This window comes from Cygnus olor, chromosome 3 (assembly GCF_009769625.2).
Source record: "Cygnus olor isolate bCygOlo1 chromosome 3, bCygOlo1.pri.v2, whole genome shotgun sequence".
Lineage (NCBI taxonomy): Eukaryota > Metazoa > Chordata > Aves > Anseriformes > Anatidae > Cygnus > Cygnus olor.
This window is the reverse complement of record NC_049171.1, coordinates 60,555,768-60,576,225: the sequence shown is the minus strand read 5'-3', so window position 1 is coordinate 60,576,225 and position 20,458 is coordinate 60,555,768. Positions and strand designations below refer to the sequence as shown.

The 20,458-nt window shown below is 40.1% G+C and overlaps 1 long non-coding RNA gene across 1 annotated transcript; it reads right to left on the bottom strand.

Moving 5' to 3' along the window:
• Window positions 1-7,851: 7,851 nt before the first annotated feature.
• LOC121067023 lies at window positions 7,852-18,518 on the bottom strand. The gene is made up of 4 exons (XR_005818071.1): window positions 18,372-18,518; window positions 17,588-17,663; window positions 9,472-9,638; window positions 7,852-8,923 (listed from the first exon to the last, which is right to left on the bottom strand). It is a non-coding gene; the product is annotated as an uncharacterized LOC121067023 (long non-coding RNA).
• Between the last annotated feature and the right edge of the window lie 1,940 nt (window positions 18,519-20,458).

Sequence of the window (20,458 nt, the reverse complement as noted above, 5' to 3'; positions counted from 1 at the left end):
AAGGAAAGGAAGGTAAGGGAAGGAAAGGTAAGGGAACGAACTGGAAGGAAAGGAAAGGAAAGGAAATGAACTGAAAGGAAAGGAAGGAAAGGAAAGGAACGGAAAGGAAAGGAAAGGAAAGGAAAGGAGCAAAAAGGAAGGAAAGGAAAGGAAAGGAAAGGAAAAGGAAAAAGGAAAAAAAAAAAAAAGAACAGAATAAAGGAAAGGAAAAGGAAGAAAGGAAGGAAAGGAAAGGAAAGGAAAGGAAGAGAAAGAAGAAAGAAAAGAAAAGAAAAAGAAAAGAAAAAGAAAAGAAAAGAAAAAGAAAAGAAAAGAAAGAAAAGAAAAGAAAAGAAAAAAGAAAAAAAAAAAAAAGAAAGAAAAGAAAAAAAAAAATTAGGGTTTTCTTCATGCTCTATAGTCCAGTTTCAGAATAGGAGACTCGGTGAGGCACAAGTGTAATTGTATCTTGTGAGTGACAGAATTAAGATAACTTGATTAAACCTGCACCACAGACACGAGCTGGAGGGGAAGGAGAAATGAATAGGATATTTTGATAGACATGGGGCAACTGTGTCCTGTGCTTCTACTCAGGAGCTATTTTAGTTTGCCTGTAGAGCAAACAACACAGTTTCTCTGAGTCAAAAAACTCTTTTCCTCTTCCTTCAAAATCAAAAGCTTGAAATGTTTCAGAAAAGAGTGGAAAGCAAACACTAGCATCTGCATAGGTGAGCCACTTTTTTTTGATAGAAAAATATTAAACAAGAAGTGGTAGTTTTAGGATTAAGGAGTCGAAGTGCATGTGAGCTGGCATACAGGACATTTCTGGGACTACCTGAGCTGGAAGAAAGTCTTTGCTCACATCTGTGAGCTTTCACAAGAGTGCAGAGAGCACCCAGCTCCCTGCAGGCCTACCCCCAGCCCGGTGTGCACTGCACGGTCTGCTGCCAGCAGCAGCAACCCCAGGGGTTGGCTAACGGGGCTGTGATCGCCAGCCACCCTCACGCCCGCAGAGGCACCTGCGAGACGCCAGTGGGGTCTGCTGGCAGCTGGCGGCGTAAGCAGCAGTTCAGCTGGGGCTGACGCTGTTGTAAGCTGTACTTGCTGCTTCCCGGTGCCCGTTTCATACGATTCTTATCTAAAAGGGCCCTGCGTCAGCAGGGACATCGTGGGTTCGCTGTGGCTAGGAAGTGCATACAGCCTCTGTCCCCCCAGCTGCGTGGGTTCTTAGCCAGCGGTGAGGCCAGCGTCCAGCACTTTCTGGAGTCTCAGTGGCTCTGGAGACTGGAGCAAACTTTGTCACCTCACCTGCTGACTCAGGATACTTCAACATGTCGACCTCACGTCCCTTTCTCTGATCCTCTCTCCCCACTTTTCAGGAAGCAGCTGTTTACTTCTTCTGCTTGTCAGCTGGTTAGCTGGCCGTATTGCTGCTTTCAAAAGGAAGGCATCACTGGTTGTGCTCTGCCACAGATGCACTCACTGACTTCCAATACTTCTCAGCATAAGGGCCACCCTAGATTGCAATCAAGAGAGCCCAGTCTGGAATGACACTCCTGTTCCATAAGAATCCACACTGATCTGACATTTGCTTTCATTCCGAACTGGGATGAAACCTCAACCACACTGAACTTTCCATGTCACTGAAATTCTTAGCATTTCTTTGAGGAGAAAGTTTTTTTTGTTCTTTTTTTTTTTTTTTTTTTCCTGAAATGCTAATGTGTTTGCCAAGGTAACAATAATTCCTGTCAGTAATGCTGGAATGTTGCTGTACCAGTGTCAGGTAAAGTTTATGAACTTAACATGTTAAATTCAATTTAGTGATTTCATTCAGATATATTGACTTCATAATGGAACATGAACACATTACTCAAATGAGGTATTCAAAATATTGTGAGCCACATCAATATAATTGTGAAAATATAAGACAGCCTATTTTAACCTGAATTTTCAAAATGTAGTTGACTTTTTTTTTTTTTCCAGTGGTACCTTTCTAACAAAATACAATTTTCTGCATCTGTCCCCAAACTGTGGCTGCTTCTAATAATCACATGATGGCCTGATTCAGCTAAATTGAGTATCCAACCCAACTCTTCAGTGCAACAGCTTTAGCTTCCCTTCAGCTACTTGTTCTTGTGCCCGTGGCTTTCCAGAACTGTATCTGGGTGGGGACGCTGTTCACTATTTTCTGCAAGACCTGTAGGCCTTTGCAGCTCCTTATTGCAACATGCTGTCATATCCACTAAGGAAGGGCTCCCAAATGGCCTGTTGTGCCAGCTATTTCACAGGTTTGTACAAGCACTGCTCCACAGCCAAGCAACTCATACTGCTCCCCTGGGCTCACCTACAAGCGGTTTGCTGCTTCTCCTTTTCATGCTGTTGGTGAAGTTAGTATTTTTAAGGAAACCTTTGGGAGCTCGTGTGGCAACGATACATGTTGGGACCATCAGGCCACTGTAATTAGTGCAGAATATGTCTGATTTCAGACCCTTGGTTCAGGAAAAAGAGCAGATTAGGCCAGATCAGCACTAACCTGCACTGATTTCTAATTAGTTTCTGTTCTGGGCTTAAATGTTATCTTCTAATACTACAGCATTGAATAGTGTGGGCCCAGAGAATGCTTGCTTTCCTTGAGCGCTGCAGTGGCTACAGAGAAATGGCTCAGGCAAGCTTTTTATGGGTTAAAGGAGACTGTGTCTTAGTGGCAAGAAAAGAAAATTCAAAGTCATGTGAGTCACTTTCTGATGGTACAGACTGGCTGTCTTTCTGGAAATCCTGCAAGGTTCATCCATCCTCTTGAACTCTGGGGAAGAATTTCTCAGACATGGTAAAGAAGAGGATTTTCGTAAAGTGACTGTAGGCATTAGCACTGCATGCTTTGCTGTGTGAATATTAAAGCTCATGAAAGTACCCCAGACTTTCACACAAATTAGTCTTAAAAGGAGATTAGGAATGGTTAAATATGTGGGCTTCTGTTTCCTCAGCAATGGGGTGCCAGATTTATGAAAGGTTTCATATATGGTCTCTCATGATGGATCTCTAACTGTTGTGGCTTCTTGCTTGCCAAATTGTTTAAAGATAGAACAAAGATGCTTGTTTTTTTTTTTGTTTGGTTGTTTTCTTTTTTTTTTTTTTTTTTTTTTTTTTTTTTTGCCATGGAGGTAATACTACTTTATGGTGTTTAAGAAGCAGGATATTATTGGAAGAATATGAGATTCAATACACTGATGTCAACAATATGCAAAAGAAGGAAAAGCTGAGACTAGTTTAGGATTATGCCAGAGCTCAGAGAAAAACTTATCCAAGTATGAAAGGGAGCATCCAAGTTTTGCATTCATGATAGGATAGGAATAAATACAGGCTAATTCCAACTCAGGAAGACTATTGAGGCCTTGTGAATAAAATGAGCATCTTTGCATCTGCCTCATTAGTGAGGTAGTTATGATCCTTCAGATTGCTCGCTCCTTGTGAGCTTGCTCTTTCCTAGTGCCTAGTCTTGCACAAGAGACCCTTCACCTTACCACTCTTCTTGCCATAGACCATCCTCTGAGGATGTGGAAGTTGACACCCTGCTCCCCTCTGCCTCAGGAGGGGACTTGACTCTGTCCACTAGAGGACTGCTTTAACCACTAGTATTTTGCTAAAGGAGGAGCAATGACCTCTCCTCTCCAGGCTATGGTGTTGCGTGTCCAGTCTTTCCATCTCTAACTCCCCTGTTTGCTGCACTGGGAAAATAAGTGTCTCAGAAAGGCTGGGAATTCCACTCCCATACGCCAGGACCTTCAAAATTAGAAGGGTAACAGTGTTTGGTATCATCATGGCCACGTCCTTGTAGTTTCTAACTAGAAGTGGAAAAATAGCTCCAGATACAAATGTTATCATTAAAACAGGTGTGGGAGTGGTAACTTATTTTTTCACTGCTGACCAGCATATCTCAAGCTGTCAATTTAATTAAGTCAAAATACCCACAAATATTTGGGCACACAATGATAAAGGGAAGACGCTTTAACACACACCAAAACCCGAGAAACAGTCATGAGCCTCTGTCTCCTCGTGCAGTGGTTCTCTCCCAGAATAAAAAAGAAAGAAATTCAAAGGAATGAACCCACCCTTTGTCTCTTTACATCTTTCAGATGGTAAGCTTTTTGTGATGTGGACTATCTCTTTGATACTTTGGCTACAAATGTGAACAGAGCTGAATCCCTAGAGCAGAACATTAAAAGGTACAGCTTTAACTTTCATATAAATGTTTACTAATTCTCAGGATAAATCTGTGTGGGAGTGGCCATTTACTGGACCCTAAATGCCTTATCAACTGGCCATTCAATTGACAAATTGAAGTCTTTTACTGCAGGGCTTTATTTTTCCCCTCTTTTCTATTTCCCTCCTCCTTTGAAATGCTTCATTTTGCAAGTTTCTCTTTGCTAGGCATTTTTAAAGTGCTTCTGGCCAGAAACATTTTACAAGAGAGGATGCCCTGGGCTTCTTCCTGGAAGCTAGAAGACTTGTGTGTGGGGAGAGGCTGACGCCAGCCATGCAAAGCCTGGTAGGTCTGCAAAGTATTTTTACTTTGAATAAACAATTGAAATCCATTATTTACTGCATGTATTGTAAACATCTGTTGTAGAGAAGTCCTTCTTATTGTATATCTGTAGTGAGTAGGCAAGCCCAGCACAGGAAGAAGGAAGGACCAACCGTTTAGCAGAATGAGTTACTTGAATTCATTTTAAAGCCACCAACAAACAGCTGTATGGATTATCTTATGCAGGACATAAAAAAGAAATATTCAGGACACCTATATGACACTCTGACTCCGACAATATGGTGGGAGATTGACACTCGCATTATAGAGTCCAGGCAGAGTTTTACTCTTTTTTTTTTTTCTTTTTTTTTTTTTTCTTAAAATAAACTCCTGCTCCATTTGATTGCCAAAGCAAGTGGTAAGCTGCTAATTGTCTGATTGATGAGGTACTAGACCCACATCTCTTAGGAACATCCAGGATAGCTAGCTATAGAAAAAGTGAAAAAAAATACTGTGTTAACTCTAAAAAGGAAATCCTGTGATAACATTAAGGACCTTGTCAAAGGACATTTCCACAGTGCTACTGGCTGACTGAAACTCAGTTCTTTCAACTAGTCATAGTGCTTTTCAGTTCAGTTGTTGTCATGGCCTTACAACTACAATTTGTTAAAAAATAGGGTAAGTGAGAAATTCTATTCTCTGCCGCACTGCACTGAAGAGTCTCCATGAGGGAAAAAACAAAAACAAACAAACAAACAAACAAACAAAAATTTATTTTTGAAAATACTTTATTTCTACAAGAAAAAGATTTAAAAAAAAACAAAAAAACTACCTCAGCTGTTGAAAGTAGTCAGAATGAGAGTTGAGGTTTGGTTCTCTCTTGTTATAAATTCTGTTTTCTCACAGTTGATCAGATACAATAATCTGCTTTACACACTTGTACCATCAACCCTTTTCCCTATTTTAGGTTACCTGCTATAGCAAATCTCTTTTCAGACAAAGTATTAGTTTTACATCTCTGTCTTTCTCTTCTTTGACCATATTGATGCTCCCACTCTCTTAAGGCTGGCCTTGAACACAAAACACTTTTCAAGAAGACGAAAAAATCTGAATACGGCCCTGTAGAATTCAATCCCAACTAATGTTTTTGGTGATGTCATAATATTACAGTTGAAACTACTAAGAAAAGTTACCTTTCCCAATGTTAAAGAGAAACAATTCACCGAATGTAGAGTAAATGATATTTCTTATATGCTAATATCCCACGTCAGTAGAAAGCTTGTAGAAGGCAGTGGGAGGTTAGCCTTCAAGAACAGTATGTTGCAAACTACTCAATTTTGCCTCAGCCAGAAAAAAAAAATAATAATAATAATTAAAAAAATGTTTGTGATACCTTCTATATCAGATGGAAGATATATGATGGTGTATGATCTTGGATAAAATTATTTTTTTAAACAATTTTATACTTTAAAAAATGAATAAAACAATAAAACTAACATGGACACAGTTTTTCATTCAAATGAGACAAAATTTGTTCAATTTGAACATTTTTGTTGGGTCAGGGAGGGAATTTTTGGTGTTCCTTGTATCATTTTCCTGCTTTGCTCTCCTGCTTTTTCATGAAAAGGCAAAGGGGTAAATTAGAGAGTAAAGAGCTAAAAACTCATGTTACTTTCACTTTGATTAGCACATAATAAATTGTAATGAAATTCTACATTTGAAGCTCAAAAATTAGAAACTTTTAAACATCAGTGAATACCTTTGGATAAGCTAAGAATCAGTTTCATATACTTTTTTTTTTCCCTAAATTGCCCTCTTTCATTCAGACAGGGGTAGATCACTGTGATATCAACCAGGATGTCACAAAAAGCCTTAACTACAGCAGCAGAAGTGATGTGTATAGAGTTAAAAATCATGGATTTTACTACACATAACAAGATGTACACTGTATTATGCTGCACAACTGTCTAAATCTAGGAATAACACAGGAACCTGTGATATTTATTTGACCAGCTTCTACTTTGGTTTTCCTTTCTTGCTGATTTTTTAAAGCAAAGATCTTTGTCATATCTGAGCAGGGTGGCTTGATTGCTAAGCACAGGTTATTATTACACAGACATATTGCATAAGTGAACACATGCCATTAATCTCTGTAGTACTTCTGTCACTCCAGCTGTGGATCTTGCCAGGAGCTGTTAGTCAAGAACAATCTCTCCAGCAAAAGAGAGTTTCTAGTGACTTCATAAAGGACAAATCATCCTAATTGTACAAGCTAAAAACTGGTCAAGACATGGACTCTGACGACCTAACTTTACAGCCCATTTTGCTGTGGTTTCTATTCACAGTCTAACAGGCTGCAGCAAGGTATTGCTGTTATTCAACCTACAGTTCACTTTTCAAGTGTAAATCATGATTCTCAAGGCACCCCAGTAACTCTGTCTCCTCTCAGCTGATATAGATCATGGACCTTCTGAGACAACACCATTCAAACCTACAGCATTGCTGCTAGGCAGGCTATGTGCATTTAGTGCTTTCCCAGCAGACCAAAGGTCAGTGTCACCAAATATGAATGAAAAGGAGAGAAAAATATATAGTTAAAGAATCTTAGCCTGTATCCATATTCTTAAGGGCATTAAAATATTACCTCTGTGGCCCGCAGTAACATTTATATGTCTGTTAGCTCAGCTCTGGTTATAGTCAGACAGACATTGGCTGACTGAAAACTGTCCAAGTATCAGCAGAAAAGGCCAACAGGTAGCCATGGCAATGTCAGCTCCTGCTTTCACTTGCAGAGTTCACAGCCGGTGACCTTTTGCTCTGTGCCTAATCCCAAAGGTCCAATTTCCCTAAGCATTTATTTTTAAAATATTGACTTAAAGGGAAGGGAGAAAAAAAATGTGGAATGTGTCCTGAACACCCATAGGAAAGGAAATGGTTTAGAGACTGATGCTGCTGCCAGCAGATTTGGAGCACTGGATTTGAAAGGCTCATTAATATAAAGACCAGTCCAGATCTCTGACTGCAAGCAAAAAGATAACATGCTTTGGCATAGACAGTAACAATGCTATCCAAAACAGTTGGAGTGTAGTGGTGGCAGAGTATGAAGCACCGTGCAATGAAAGGCTCACTTTCCCAGCGCCAAAGGGTAGGACTCCACCTCTGAAGGTGAAGCCACCACAAAATGGGATCCTTCAGTAACAGGTTGGAAGCTGAGGTGGCAGGCTATGCATCAAAGAGCAGCTTTGTGCCCTTCACTATTCGGGAACCTCCTTAAAGAGCCCTCAGAAGAAAACAATTGTTTCTTGTCAGCTTTCCAGCAGAATAAATGTGGAACACAGAAAGTTCAGTGGGTGAGATAGTTTTTCCTCATTTATTTCCTCAGAGTAGTTTCTAAAAGTACAGAAAATAGCCAAAAACTGTTCATGTTAATGATGGAGAGCTTTAGGTTCCTGTGGCAATTCATATTTAATTGTCTTAATGGAAAGAGAACAAGAAAAGTTTTAGCTTTTTACAAAAATACAGTGATTTTTTTCATCGTTATAGCAGGAATCACTTATAGGCTAATTGCTCATAAATTATGCATACTTTCTTCAAATATTAATACTAGCATATAATATCATGAACTTTATGTGAAAACTGAGAAAGGTGATGAGGCATTCTACAAATGTGAATTTCTCACCTTAAAAAAAAAAAAAAAAAAACTAATGATGATAATTTTAGCATAGTTTAATCCCCTGTGTAAACAAGTGACCAGGGCTTTGAAGAGAACCTAGAGCGCTTGGCTGGGTCTAGCCTAGCAGTCCTGGAAAGGCAATGTAAAGTCAACTGTCAAGAAGTACCTGGTTAATGCCAGGCTTGTTAGGAAATATAAGGATGACAGATGACCTCAGGTCTGAAGTGAAGAAAGGAACGGTGGACTTAGCTGAGTGTTTTGATATAGATCCCTCAGAAAAAGCAGAAGGCATCGCCTCAGGTATGAAGATTCTGCAGGTGGAGAAGAAATGAGTTGTCTAGGTTCAGATAAAACTAATTAGTGCCATGGGCTACTATGACAACCATAAATCTAAGCTTTAGTCTGGCTTAGAAATACTAGTGATTAACAGAGGAGAAACTGAGGTAGCTAGGGGGAAAAAGAGCAGACTGCTGAAGTCAATGCTGTAACATGTAGCTCTGTTTCTCATGTTGTAAATGTTTTGATTATATTTGTGAAAAGCTTGATTGTACTGTCATTGAGTTCGAGGAAACTTTGACACAGACTTTCTCTGGCAGATGCACTGTAGTTTTAAACAAGACAAAGCCATGTTCACTTGAAGCTGAAAACCTGGATGACAGGTTCATATTTACTATTGAAAACCAGTTTAACCAAAACAAAAATCAGTCCGATTGTGAGGTCCAATGAGGAAGACATAAGAAGTCCACATCCTGAAAAAGACAGAGAGCAATGGAATTGGTGTCCCGCCTGATTTTTCACAAAGCTTTCAGCTCAGAGCTGATGGAAATGTCATTCTTCTGTTTTTCATTATTGCCTAAGTACAGACATTTTTCACAACCCTTTCCTGCAGATGATTCACATCCTAGCTGCTTAGTTTTGATCCTTAATATCAGATTCATAATAACATTATTAATAACATTAATTGATTGTTCTACAGAAGTAAATTTTAATCCAGTACAAGTAACCCGGGGAGGCATATGGCAAGTAGCCTGCAGCGAACTAATCTACCACTGACACAACCCCTCCCACCCTCTAAATGCTTTAACTTTGCCAATGCTTTTGTTTTTTATCCAGTACTTGCATACATCATTTGCATTGCATGTATTTAGGGCAGGATTAGCTTCTGTTGGAATATTTTCTCTGAAATTAAATCCCACTGCTTTCATTCTGCAACTGAAAATCCCTTCCAGAAATTCTTTCCAGCCTCTCAGTGCTCTTTATAGGTACCCTGTGGCTGCTACCCCTTCATAACACAAACCTCATGCGTTTGCACTCAGCTGTCCAAACACGTGGATGACCTGGACAGTTACAGTCATTCAATGCTTTTGTCTGTCCTGCTTTAGCTTTTTGGAAACAACTCTTCATTTTCTCCATGTTTGTATCAGTGTAACCTCAAATCAGCAGCTCTTCATCACAGTACAGTACCTTTAGGAAACACACTAACAATTGTTAAAATTAAGGGTACAAGAAAGTGAGCAAGCATATGTTGACAGGTGCACATAATCCAACAGTTTGATGTTACCATGCGGAACATAGATTCCCGAATAAGGGAGGAAAGAGCAGATATTTTTTCTTCAAGTTGTTCCAGTCCTAGAATTTCCCAAGGGACAAATTTGCTTTAGAGCAGATGTATTTCTTTTGGATTTTGAGCCCACCTGCAAATGATTCGGAATGTGTTTCAAAATTTGAAATCTATAAAGATTTCTTCATCCTTTGACTGCAAAATATAAAGAATGTTTCAAATACAGGCTATTGAAAATGTGTCACTGTAGACTTGCACACAGACTGATCATTCATTTCACTTAATATTTTTTACAAAGGCAGCCAGGGATGAAATGAGAAATACCATAGCAAGATTAACAGGACAGTTGAAACAGAACTTGCTCAGAAATTAAATTTTATACTGGAGACACAAGAAAGAAAGAAAGAAAAAAAAAAAAAAGCAAATACTTAATGACCTTTTCTAGACAAATGCCAACATAGGCAACTAATTCAGATTTCAAAAATAATGGAGGTCATGCTTTTCACCTTGCTTTGCAGCACGTCTTTGTTGTCATCTACTGCCTGGAGCTTCATGAACTGGAAGGACATGCTATCATAATATAATTTTGCTTTGTACTGCTTAATTGCAGTCACATTTCTCCCCACATGTGGTTGCTTTTCAGTGGTTGGTAAAAGCAATTCCTGCACACAGAGGTTAAAACTACACAATGTTTTCTGCCAAAAAGCGCCACTTAAAGCCAAGCTATTCATAATATCTGTGTTATTAGAAGCGTAAGGTCACTTTTTCCAGTCAGATGGTGCCTGATTTAATGTCCATGCAAGCTGATGGAAAGGTTCCCATTTATTTAGTGGATACTGGATTAGCTCAAAATTCACAACAAAAGGAAGCAAAGAAAGGCAGATCTTTAGTGAGTGGAGTTTGCTCTCATTGCTTTATAGGAGTGGAGTTATCATCAATTTTCTGGTGTTGGTGTTTTTTCCTTAGCTATCAAGGATCCAACATATGATGAATTGAGGGAGCTGGGTCTGTAATCCAGTGGTGCCCTGTCTGCTAGGTGGATATAACCACTGGGTAGGGACACAGATTCTCCCTCAAGCCCTGAGGTACTGCAGTGATGCCTTCGCCATGGCCTAGCTGCAAGAGGAAGGTGGGAAGATATAATCTTCTGAACTAGATGAAATCTTGTGACTAGGGCACCTCCTTGGATTGTAGAAGAGAAAGTTTCGACCAGAGCCCAAAGCCTTGCATTTCCTTGGCAAGAAAATGTGGAGAAAGCACATACCATGGCTAATTTTGGAAGGCAGGGAGAGCTTGGACACAATTCACAAGCCACATCCCAGATAAAGGATCAAAACGTGTAAGAGCCTGAAGCCCTCCCCCCCCTTCCCCCATTCCAAGGGATATATCAGGCTAGGGAGGATACCAATGAAAACAGGCACCTGCACAATACAGGAAACTGCCCAATGCCTAGCTGCATGCTAGGCTTGTAAGCCTGGGGTTTGGTAAAAATGCTCTCATCCTAGATGTGACCTTCTTCTAAATCCAATGTTCTCATAAGAGTTGTCCAAACTAAGTAGCCTGCCCTGGTGTTTTGTGTTCCTGGTCAAACCTTTGAATGATTCTCAAAAGGCAAACTATAGACAGGTCTTATACAATGTGGATTTAGTGTGCTCATGCACATCTCCAGCCCCACCCCACCCCCTCCCCCCAAGCAGCAAGTTTAGCCTTGGTGATCCACCAGACTGTTCATTAGACAGTTTCCCTCTTAAGAGCTCACAGGTGCATTTACATGGGTATCTTGTGCTAACAGGAGGTGATATTTAATGATAGAAGTGGTCTCAGCCAAACCTTGTATTAATCCTTTATACAGATTCTCCATTCATAAATGTTATTTCCATCTGCCTAGGGAAATTCTCTGTGCCTATTTCCAAAGGCTGTGATTTCACCATCACTCAGTCATTCTCAACATCTATATTTTGTGCATACATTGCTCAGAGGTTGCTGCAGCCAGGAAAATGACTGGATAAAAAAAGCACTTTTTTTTTTTTTTTTCCTCTTATCAAAATAGCCCAAATGGTATTTAGTGTTGATTGTGATGTTACTAAGGGAATAATGAAAAATATGCAAAAGGGCTATAATACCATAGCCAAATATCTACAGACATAGGTGTCCCTCACTTCATCCGATGCAAAACTTTCAGAAAGTACTCCTAACTAGATTTTATCTTGTGCAAGCTGCTGTGAAGATTGCCTAAGTTGTGCTTGAAGCTACGATCTGAGCACAGTGATGCCACATCCCGAGGAACAGTGACAAAGTTTTAAGATGACAAATTTGCATACTAGTATCTGAAAGCAGAATCTGGCTTACACTATCTTGATCACAGGTGACAAAGCGTCATTATAGCCTCAGTTGCCCATTGTGAATTTATGTGCCTGTTAAGAAGGAGCCTCATCCTTTCATCTGTCACCAAAAGTGATTTGATATGGAACTAAGGCTGGAATTCCATAGTGCCATAGTCACAGTTATTCACATGGACTTAAATGTCTATTATCATAGTAAGCATCACCTAAACACCAAGCGTCCAGTCTTAATGGATTGATTTATTAACCTGTATCTGCCTGCTACTACTGGCTTAGCCCTGTACAGTGTGTACTCTGTCCCACTGAAAGTGAATTTGAAGTAATTACCAGGTATCCATAACTACTATTTTAAAAACTCTCTTCAAAAGTTCAGAACATATCTTGAAACATACATTTTTTAATTGGTTAAGAAAAAATCCTCCTATTTTAAAAGTAAGTGTTTAGAGTCAGATCCTCCATTACTGTGATCTCCTCTCAGACTTTTGCGATGACAAATTTGTAATGTATAAATTACTTTAGAATCATGTGAAGAGCCTTTTACACCAGTGGACCAACACAAAGTTGATTCAGTGGAAATGAAAACCACACTCTAAGCATTTCCAAAAAAATGCATTCCTTTAAAAATACCAATGAGCATTTAACACAATGAGAAGTACTCTTCTAATTGAAATGGGGCTTTGGTCCCCACACCAAAAGTCCCCCCATGACTTCAACCACAGTAACAGGGTCTGCAATTCTTGTAGAGCTGGATGACTTGAAACCAGCACATATAAAAAAGCAAATCAATCCACAGGTGCTGCCCAGATATTCCAAACTCTTCTGGCTGACATACGTGCAGTTCCTGTCCAAGTTTCAGAGAATAAATCAGCACTTACTACCCCAAAGCCAAATCAGGACACAACACAGGACACATTCTTCTTTTGAGTTTCCTCAGCTCCCTGTACAGTTCCAGTCTGTCTGTCTCGGCTCTTCCTCTTCCTGATTCACACAGCTCTTCTGAGTTCCAAACAAAGGATGCTCAATGCAAATAAAAAGATAGGGTATTCTAAATATTTGATATGGGTGGGATTTTCCCCACTTGCTGACGTAGGAAAAAAAAACAGATAAGGCACATTGCCTAACCTAAATGTCCCTAGCATCCAGCTTGGAAATGCATGCCAGTCAGCAGAAATACTCTGATTAAAGCATCAAAAGACAATAAAAGTAGTCAAAATGGGGATGAGTAAAAAGCAGCCCCTGCCAATAGCCACTGGTTTTGACCTTGGATCATGTATCCTGGACCTACTTTCCCTGTTGTAACAGCTCCAAGAAATGACTTTCAGTGCTTTAAGGATCGTCCAAGTGGCATGTAATTGCTAAGAGGACACAGGAGGGAGGGAACTGAAGGATGGGGAAAGGAACAGAAAGAAGAAATATGTGGAAAGCCCAAATACTTATCTCACAGTATAATCATAGATAGCATGAATCCCTGGACCTTTTGAATCACCCACAATTGCTAGATATTAAATGCCTCTGGAAGCCCTGGAGTACAGTGTTGTTTTTGTTTTGCCTAATTAAAGGAAGTTTGCATTCTAACACCTTCATCTGTGTTGGTGTCACAAACCACTGAAACTCTAGGAGCAAATTATGCAAAATGAAGGCGTGACACAGCTTCCTGATTGGGTCATTTTGTGCTTATAACCTCTAGCAAGTCTCTTGACGTTACACATTCAGTCATATATGAGGAACCACCTCAGGCTGGAATGTCATCCTCAATGATAACTTGCTTAATCAGCCAATTGAAGTCATCCCATGTGTTTGACCCCAAACTTCCTCAAGCATTCCCACCATCGATCAGAAGGAAGTAGTCACAGATACAGGAAATGACAATACTACCAACACAAAATCACCTTACAATTTGACAGTCCCGGAGGTTATTTATGCCACACAACACCGAGAAATAATAGTAAAGGCACATTGATGGAAGAAATTCAGACCATTAAGTCTGAATTATTTTTGATTCTCTATTTAAAATAGACCCATTGCGTCTTCATGTTACTGTCTGTCTTCATCCAAATAGCTAGCTTCCTGAAGTTGGTTATGCTGCCATTTTTTCTCCAGGGGGCTGAGTTAGAACAAATTGAAGCAGCTAGTGAAGTCATCACAGTGTACAGCCCACTGAGTGGTTAACAACTGAAGAGCCTCTATTTGTCTGGATCCTAAAGCACTCTAGGAACTGCATTGAAAGCAAGCTCTTAACAGGATGATGCTGAATTTGCCCACTGGATTGCCTAATTTGTCTGGGTTAGAACTGCACAATCCAATACTATGGAAGCTGATACATACAGTCTCATTTCCTGTCCCTTGCTTTCTCCCTTTGTAGTCTGCATGTAATAATACAATTTAATGGTCAAGCTAGATAGCCTTGTGGATCTTGCTGTACTCACAGTAATTGTATTAGAGCCTTATTGTAGGTTTTTTTTTTTCAGATTTCCATGGTGGGAAGCTGAGGATATCCAGCTGGAGAAACTCAGCTTCAAGTAGGAGAGGTCAAGAATAAAAAAAATACCTAAAAATACAGTGTCTAAATACATATTCAAACTGAGAAATTAGGAGTGTTTGTCATGTATTCTCTCTAGTTAGTCCTGTGCCCTCTTAGAAGAGGTTTCTCCATTTAGCATTAAGACTTCCATTGGACACTGCAAAATTCATATCCGAGCCAGTGGGAAATCTGAGGTTGGATTTGATGAGACCACAGCCATACAAACACCCCAATTAACAGACACAATTAAAAGATGAAGAATAAACTGGGAGTTAAAAGAGCTGCTGCTTGCTTGGCTTTGTCCTAATTACTTCTCTGGCAACAGTCAGTCACAACCTCCACTTGTACTTCTGTGCCTCTCCAGCCCATGGTGACCCAAAAGCTGCTTTTCTTTAGGAAACTGGGAATAGTTAGGAATAACTGGGTTATTCCATGGAAAATCATCCTGTGGCTTCACCTTCCTGTGCTGCTGCCAAGGGCTGAGCGGTCAAGGGAGCAGTCAGAAGGCAGGAAGTGGGGAAGCCAAAATGCCCCAGGAGCAGTTCAACTGCCTGCTCACAGGCATCCGAGGTGACTTTTGGCCATGTCATTTGACCTCCTGCTGCTGCTCCAAAGGGGTCTGTTGTTGGACATGTCAGTGTTTATGTCCGTGATACCCTCCTCTGGGCACCTGGATTGCTCTGCTTGTGTCATGGTAGTTCCATGTGGGTAAAATCATCCTTCTCACTGACCTTTGTCCTGTATCTGGACTATTTCATAAATAAACCTAGTCCAACCCAAGGATCAAAACCCTGATCCTTGTACCCTGTCATCTTCATTGCCTTCAAACGTTATCCTCATCCCACAAAAACCCTCATGACCAGCATGGGATTTACAGTATCTTCGTTATGTTTAAATTTTACACTCAGCAGAAGAGGAACAGCTGTTTCTGTTTCTTGATGATGTATCTTACATATGTTTGGAGTATCAAAATGATAAACAAATAAACAAAGCTTATCAATTACGTGAAAAGCTTGCTTGCTTAAAACGCAGTACAGGAGGGCAGCAGTTTAGCACAAGAATATTTGTATTCTGATGAAACATCCATTTTATGGGAAGAAAGATGCAAACAAATTGGTCTTTGCAAATGGACATTGAGAAACAAAAACATTTTCATTTGATTTCAACTCACAATGTTAATTTATTATTTAAAGAACACATTGTAACAGCATTCCTTTGGTCTAGACAAAACAGTTCTCTTTGTTTCTCTTCTAGCTCCTCCACTTCCCAGTTATCTCTATCATTTGTCTAAAATCCAAATTTCTAAAAACATTAACAACGTTAACAGCATAAAATTTATTGGGCAGCCAAGGGAGCTATTCTGGATTTTGTTCACATTCCACCTTAACTCTGTCTGAAGCTGATGGGAATTTAACTAGTAATCTCAACAGGAACAGGATCATGTACTTTTGGTGGAAATGTCATGACCTTCTTCCATAAACTTTCACGTGTAGGATTTGTTTTCTTTCAGACTGTGTATGCATATGAAAGTTGTTCCAAGAAAGAGATGAATCAGGAGGGCTTACTTCTTTTCTTTTCAAGAAATGACCATCTAATGGGTCTCTATAAACTAATGTGGGCTGTAATTCACTTAGGTTTCCAGGCCCTGTGGCCTGAAATCTGAACCACAGCATCAACTTTCTTAGCACTAATAAGTACAGAGAAAATAATGGTTCCAGTTTTGCAGTCTACACAGATGAACATATAAACATGAACATAGAAAAAGAACAAGCAGAAGAGGAGTTTACATCAAAGGCACACAAAAAATTAAGGGCATTTTCCACATGTAAATCTTTAAAACACATTCATAATTCCTGAGAAGTTTAGAAAAGGGATTTGCCGGTCAGATTTTCCACCATGTGACAAGCCATAACAAGTTAGTTTGAGCATTGCTTCAAAACCTTGATTTAATTGCTGTGAAAGTGTGCTATTGATAATATAGTTGAGTGTCCTGCATGTGAGAAGCAGAAAGACAGGTGCTACTTACCTCTCCTCTTTTCATGGTAGTGAATTATGGCTGGGAGATGTTCCTGCTTACAATGCCAGCCACGGGTACCTGTTCTGTTCACACTGCACTATTCAGAATGCCAGTTTTGACCTCAAAATCTTACTTTTTGTGTGGAGGAAGAGATGTTTCAGATGTTATAGCTGATATTTCTCTGTGTAAACATTAGGTAGTTTGAGACACTCTGGAGTCTGAAGGCTGGCTATGTCCCTAGTGTAAAAGCAAAGGCACGGGATCTAAGAAGGGCATGCTGAAGGTAGGCAGAAGACAAGCAGGACCTTAAAGAAACCCTGGATTTTAGATGGAATAAATTCAACTAACTGAAAGATGAAGGAGGAGGAAGATTTAGTATGTATACCCATGTGTACAGTTCTTCATGGCCTCATATGCTCCAGGTGCTACCTGAATGGTGACTCACAAACCTCTCTCTTCACTTCTGACCTTTTGCCTACTATCCAGTCTCATATTTCTGATTGTCATTCCAACATGTTGCTACAATTCTCCAATACTCAAAAACAACAAACAAACAAATCCATTCCTTTTTACTCCAAACAAAATCTAGATGTTTTTCCAATTACATTTCTAGCTGCTTTACTTCTTTTCTTGCAGCTTCAGGCAGGAGTGTCCTAGTCTAGGTGTCTTACCATGCAATTTCCTTGTAGTGGGTGCTACATCCACTTTCTCATACACTAAGTTTTTTTTTTCCTTTTATTGTTTAGATAGCTCTTTAAAACATTTTTCTTCTCCCCGTGCAACACTTGCACTTTTCAAAGGAACTCCTACTCTGTCTGCCTACCTGTCTGACTTTTATTGCAAATGCATTCAGGCAACTTTAAGTGCAAGAGTACATTTGCAAATTTGAAGTTGTACAGTGCCAGCTCTATTTTTCTGCACCGACAACAAGTGTTTGCTACTGAAATGCAAGACTTTTTCTCTGTGACTCACCATTTCATATCTTACTGCTTTCCCAGAGATTCTGTGAGTTCGGGGATCAGAAGTTTTCCCTTCAATCAGGTATAAGCTTCAGGAGAAAAAGAACAGTTTTCTTTAAGATATGGAAGTGTTTGGTTCAGTACCTCATTAAGTGGCATGGGTAGGTGTATAATCTATGCTGTTCTATGAACAATAATGCATTAGTCACAGAAGACATCAGCGGTAACTTGGGGCAACACATTTCCTTGGACTTCTTTAACACTAGCCCCTCCCTACATATTTTGCAACTATTTCCTGTTCCTTTACAGGGTGATTGACCCTTTGTACATTTTAGGTATTGTCATTAAGAACATTATTGAGCCCATATCTTAAATAATGTTAGAACAAAAGACTTCCCAAGAGATTCCCAACTGTTCTGGCACGGAGCACGTGACACTAAGTGATTCTGCACTCACAGCTTGGAGCCTGTGCACCATGCAAATGTCCTGCTGGCACTTGTCAGAGTGAGGTATCAGAGCTTCAAATCCACATGCTTGAAGTCTCCCCTTCAGTTTCACTGAGATTAAATATCATTTTTAAGTTCTAATTCTAGAAAACTGTTGTGAATCTCAGTGCATTTGGTTCTTGGGTTGTTCTTGTCTGTGTAGGAGCCTCAGTTGCTGACTCGAACTGTGCCCCCTTTACGGTGGGCGCCTTTCTACATTCTCACAGAGGAAGCTTGGGGCTAAGTGAGGGAATACTCCAGGACTATGCAAAATAAGTATGGAGTTAACCTTTGTGAAAGGGTAAAAATTACCTTTCTTCGCAATACTGAGGATTTTGTCAGCTGAAGCCTGATCAATGATGTGTGGTAACAGCAACAAGAGTTCCCCTAAACACAGACACAGAACAATAGCTATTTAAGTATTTGTAGGGAGTATAAACAACTCAGAAAAAGTGTGTATGTAAAACCAGCTTTCAAAGATGCACTTATTCACCTTTCTACCACCATGTTTGATGTTGCTCTTCCTTCTGCCCTGTTGTATCAGTCTCTCTGTGCAGCTATATGGTCAGCAATCTTTGCAATTGTGGAACATTTAGTGCATCTGGAATACTGTCAAAATATTTGATCATGGTAGTAGATAAATGAAAATAAATCAAGGATTAACCTGTGTACTCCACTCCCCACTTCCCATCCTCCTGTTCAGGACCACACCTGCCATAAGCAAAATGTAAATAGTACTAGTATTAATTTATAACAGTAATAACACTGACTAAAAAATGGATGTCATGGGTGTCAAATAAGGTTGTCTCTGTGTGCATAGAAAAGGAATCTTCTGAATGCAAAGTTAGAAATCTCCTTTCCTCAAAGACCATTCTTGTCTTCAAAACATTGCTTCTTAATGAATATTGCTACTATGAGAAATATTTCCTCAATGCAAATACAAAGCAAGCAGATCACCCGCACTTGACTGTGGTAGATAAGGACCAAGTAAGAATATCCTCCCTGGCAATGAACTTTACTCAATGCCTATCCAAAGCCATCTCTTCTATAAAGAGATTACCTGTGTGTACATTTGCACCTCTGCCTAGATCAGGAGTATGCTTTGGAAATGGATCTCACAGTCACCTCCACAGACTGCATGCTCTCATACTGCAAACCATATTGGGTTGCATGAATCCCAAGACTCCTGAAGATGAGCTCTGGTGGCTGGTGGATGTCCTCTCCCTGGGACCAAACTGGAAGCAATATATAGTGAAAACCTTGAATGTTTACAGTGTAGATGCTGGGTCCTCATTTTGACTGCTATGGGTGTCTAAAATAAGACAGTGATTTGCCCGCTGGAAGCTCCTGTCCTCCTCAACTGACTATGCAGACAGCCAAAGTTGTCTAGCTCAGATAGAGATGACTGACTTGACAGACATATAAAGCTAGACAAGACAAATCCTACCCTAGGCATCTAACTCTAGACAACATGAGATGCTCTTTGTTCTTTTCAGTACAGTCACCATATCAGACAGGCTTAATATATCTTTCTGTTTCCCTTTTTGCCCTCGCAATGCAGAACATACTGTTGACAACACCTGAAATAATGACAGTTACACAACTGTTATCAAGGGGACGTGGCTGAGTTCCCTTTGGCTCCCAGAGAGCTCAGTGGTTGTCTCCCTCCTCAGGTCTCCCCTCACAGCAAAAATCACTTCTCAGAAAGGTGACCGCTCAGAAAGTGGCCACTAGTACAGTTGGCAAGGTTCACATTTACAGAAGTTGAATATTTTTTACATCAGGATGTGACTACGGATAATACTTGGACTGCCAACAGCTGGCATTGCTCCCATGTTGCCAGCCCTGACCTTTGTTCAGTTTGCTTTGTTATACAAACCTGTGGACTCAAAGCTTTCCTATCAGCAGCGAACCAAAGTGCAACACTGTCATAAAGCACCTCGCCGTAAAAAAAAAAAAAAAAAGTATAACAATCCAGCCTCTCAATGGTTAAACAAAAAGTCCATCAGGGTGCAGGCCTGGCCACTGAGGAGTGCACACAAGTTCATTGATCCTGCTGGCACCCTGACAAGCCTCTGCAGGCTCTTTGGGGCAATCAGCTGGTCAATGCTGGCAGCTGCAGGGCCAGTCCGACTAATTAGCTCTTGTTCTCCATTTTGTCTTTCCAACAGCTTATCTCTGCCCACCCTGCAAGTTCTTCACTGCTCTCACTCCCTTATACTATGCTATTTTTAATCAGTTTCTGTTATTGGTATGCAGGCCCAGAAATATGGTTATCAAAAAGAACAGCCAAGGCCAAAGATATTGCTTGGGAGTTTTTTTAGCACATCCCTCAGATCAGATGAGCTTTTGGTCAGCCTGTCAGTGCAATTGTTCCAATACTGTAATTTCTCTTCTTT